Here is a 4199-nt window from a genome sequence, read left to right as displayed (position 1 = left end):
ATACAAATTAAAATACAAAAAAGCCATTAACCTAAATAAACAGGTATAAGTCAAATCAATTAATTTTGGAATTTAGCTTTAAAGTCTATATTGGACTTAGGTTTAGTCTTTCAAAACCTATTATACATTAATATATGACTATTATTATTAAAGTTATATAATTAAAAAAATTAAAAATACTTTGTTAATATAAAATATATCTTTATGACCTAAGGGGGCGAATTATATGAAATACAATTTATTAAAGAGGGCAAATGTTGTACAATATTAATACCAAATCTAAAATATATAATAATTTATATATAAAATTTAAAAATCACAAAATTCTAAGAAATGCAACCTCCCAACGCCCCTAAATCCATCCCGACGACTTGGGAATACAAACCACCAAAATCTAGGCCATTCAATTGGCCAGAAACGAAAACTACCTAACAGAAGACAAAATACTTGAAAAACAACAACCATAACCTTATTCACCCCATTTGTTCATTGCCGAAAAGAAAAATCAGCAAATCCTTTCAATGGAACCTGAAATCTTCCATAGAAGCATAAACATTTCATAGTTTAAGAGGACAACCACTATGCATGGAATGAAGCTTCAAGATTTTGAGAGAATTCGTTCATCAAGAATTGACTTACTCTCAACTTCAGTTTGGTGGGTCAACCCATTAACGGTTTGCTTCCACAAACAGCGTCACACTCCCTATAACTTCCAGCATTCAGTAAGTACTTCATTTCTGATTAAACCCCTCCTTTGTTAGTTGATGGGTTGAAATGTTTGAGGCTTTCTGAATATATTGAATTGACACTACAAGAATCTTTGAGACGTTGCTTTCTTATCTATAACATGTGCACTAATCTCAGATTTATTCTCTTTTGTTGAAATAGACTTCTTGATGACTTAAAATGAGTCTCCATCTATTTTAACGTGTTAAAAACCACAAACCCGTTACAAATTGGAAGGCTTGGATATAGGCGATGGCCTCAACAACAAATGAATTACATAAATTTATGTTCTCGTGTACGCACAATGCCATAACAAGGGCCTTGTAGTTTCTAACTGTGACCCAGTACTAGATTTTTTGTGTTTGTTTTAAAACTTACATCAAGTTTTCCTTAACAAAAGGGTTCACCGGAAGAGACCACCTTCCCAATTGAAACGATGAAGAGCCGGAATTTGTAGCACTCAACGTGTCCAGTTCAAGGATGTAAGCTTGAACAAAGGTAACAACATTTTGTATAGATTGCAAAACTCTCTTATGAAGTAATTTATTCTTGGAAAACCAAAGATTAGTTTACCAATCCCCAATGTCATTCAAATTTGCAGCCCATATTATCACGAGAACATCCCAAACTCCCTTTGTGAAGGCACAATCTCTAACAACATGGGTAGTAATCTCTGGTATGGAGTTACATCATGGGCAAATGACATTAGTAGCAACTATTTTTTTATGTAAAGATTGTGAAGAGTAGGTAAATAATTGTTAAAAAAGTCTCCATGTTGTAATTTTAATCTTTGATGACGCTATAATTTACCATAGTCTTACGTAGAAATTCCTAGTCACGTGGCTTAAATTATTTTGGCTATTAGTATTAGGAGATTAGTCTTCAATAAGTAGAGTTATGTAGCCATTTCTAATAGAATACTACTCTCTATTATCTCTCTGCCAAACCAATGTATTTATTCACCTGATAAGTCTCAAAACAGAAACACAAATAATGCAGCTACCCTCATCCTAATTAAATAAGGCATGAATTAAGGGCTCATTCCATATCTTCGTGTTGGGCACCAAAAAAGTGGTACCTAAAATATAAGGTACAAGGCCAGAAGCAAGAATTTGTATAGAGAAAAAATGAGAGGCCATTACATTGAATGAAGGAACATAAGAACAGAATGATTATATGCCATTATTGTAGCATGGGTGGTCATATCAAACCACATTGTTATAAGATATTGAAAGATCTAAGAAGGGGAAATGTTAAAAAGCAAGTTGCAACTCAACCAATATTCAATCAAAAATAAATATAAGTGAAAAAAGATCAATAGTTGATTGATGTACTAGTAAAACCTGAAGCGATAACTAATGTAACAACTTATGAAAAATCAAGATGAATATATTTCTTTCTAGATCTCGTGGTAAAGAGTTTTGTTGTTCCACTACTTGCATCTCCTATATATGGAATTGTTGATGAGTTAGAATCGATTGTACCCCTTGCTGAAACATTTTATTGAGGGGAGTGTGTTGATGGTATGACTAAGAGGGAGTTTTTATTTTTCATTCTTATTGTTATTATTTGTTTTCTTTATTCATGATGTCACATACATGTTATCACTTTGTGTGGTTGACAAAACTTTAGCTTATGGAGAAATTTCTTCGGTTACATTTGCTAAAAGTTCTTTTAGATTTTTGTCTTAAAAAAGGGAAAAGAATAAACAAAGTTTTAAGGGAGAGTTGGAATTTGATTTTGATGATGCTAGTATTACATTCATTGCTTGAAGAATTGGTTGCATGCTTTTTGGTCAAAAATGCCAATGAGGAGATTATTGAGACAAGTTTTTGATACGGCTCGCAAAATGCCAATGGAAGTGGCCACTTCCACTATCACTGCACCACACATAATTTATCTTTATTTGTTGGCATGTTTGACCGAAATATTTTGATTATTTGCTTGCATTTTTTGAGGTTTTTGTGCATCCAACCTCGTGTTCATCATTGTAGAAGAGATTGAATCAAGCAAAAATACTTTTGGAGGATTCTTATGTGATATACTTACCTAGTATAGTGAGGCATGCAATCCAAGAAGATTGAGTTAACTTTATGATCTTTTGTGCCCTTATATTACGGATAAATTGATTTGATGAGATTTAGATAGATCAAAGGTTACTTTGTGAAGATAGATTCGTGTTCTAAATATGAAAGACTTGTTCAACCTTGATAGATGTTTTATTGTTAGGGCAAGTTTTTTTAAGTGGTTGTCAAAGTGCCAATGAAAGTGGCCACTTCGATAGGCAACATAACTTGCCTCATTTGAAGCTGGAAATCTTTTGAACCAAATTAGTTGAGTTGAAGATCCATCTTGTAGAACAACAAATCTTTGATGATTAGATTGGGTCATACATATCAAATCTCTTGCTTTGTGGAGACTGCATTGGAAGCATTGAAGACATATCTCTCAATAGTTCACTTTATATTGGTCTTTATTAGCATATTGTGTTTAGCTATTTTAGTTGTTGTTTAATAGGTATTTGAATTGTAATTGATCTCTAGTATGTTAGCAAATTTGAAAAATTTCTATATATTGAAAGACATGTATAAGTTTATGACACTTATTTGTTCAATGAGGAACATTTTTGTAATAGTGCAATTGAGAGAGTAAAATTGTTTGTTTCTTGGTTTTACAATCTAAGTTCTCAACAGGAGAACTTAGAGGTGAAAGATTTAGTTTTTGGATACAAAACTGAGGTTACTATACTGGGGAGTGATGGAACTAAGGTCACTTGTTGTATTGAGTTCAAAGATAGTGAATTCTTCTCATTGAGTTAAGCTTCACAAACGTAAAGAAACTGAACTGAGTAAACAATTTCTTGTCCCCTATTTTTTTGTTGTTGTTTAACATAGTGCTATAAGAAATGCCCAGTTTTGCTACCATTTTGGTTACCACTTATGCACTTTATTTTTCTTAAACAATTATCGATTGGTTCGGGTAAATAAACTTAATGACACCAAAACTCCGACTTAGCATAAAGTAAATCGATACAAAAACATCTTTACTAATTTTGGAAAAAAAATATAAAAAGATATAAATATTTTGTAAAAAAAATTTAAAATTTTTTATTAATAATTTTAAAAGTTTACAATTATTCTTAGAAAAAATTACAAATATATAATTTATAAAACTATACATATAGCATCATTTTTTATTTAAATATAAATAAAATTTTAAATAAAATTTTTAAATCAACGACTAAAATTAACATATAGAGTAGTAAATTTAGCATTACTTTTGAAAGTTACTCTTGAAAATTTTGGTTTAAGATGATTTAGCATTATTGTAAAAAATTGTTTTTAAAAGATAAAATTATTTTAAATATGATATTATAAAGTAAGAAAAGAAGTCTTTATTTAGTCTTTGAAAATATTTTTTATTTTCCCCCACAAAACTACTTTTTGCTAAATTAAAAATACAATCCCTAAATA

General features: G+C 30.6%; 1 long non-coding RNA gene across 1 annotated transcript; it reads left to right on the top strand.

Moving 5' to 3' along the window:
* Positions 1 to 424: 424 nt before the first annotated feature.
* Positions 425 to 1620, top strand: LOC107896116 (uncharacterized). Its single transcript, XR_001683600.2, has 3 exons — positions 425 to 722; positions 1127 to 1224; positions 1328 to 1620. It is a non-coding gene; the product is annotated as an uncharacterized lncRNA (long non-coding RNA).
* Positions 1621 to 4199: the final 2579 nt, after the last annotated feature.

Source organism: Gossypium hirsutum, chromosome A10 (genome assembly GCF_007990345.1).
Source record: "Gossypium hirsutum isolate 1008001.06 chromosome A10, Gossypium_hirsutum_v2.1, whole genome shotgun sequence".
NCBI lineage: Eukaryota > Viridiplantae > Streptophyta > Magnoliopsida > Malvales > Malvaceae > Gossypium > Gossypium hirsutum.
Note: the sequence above shows the minus strand (reverse complement) of the source record. Positions and strands in the feature narration are given on the sequence as shown.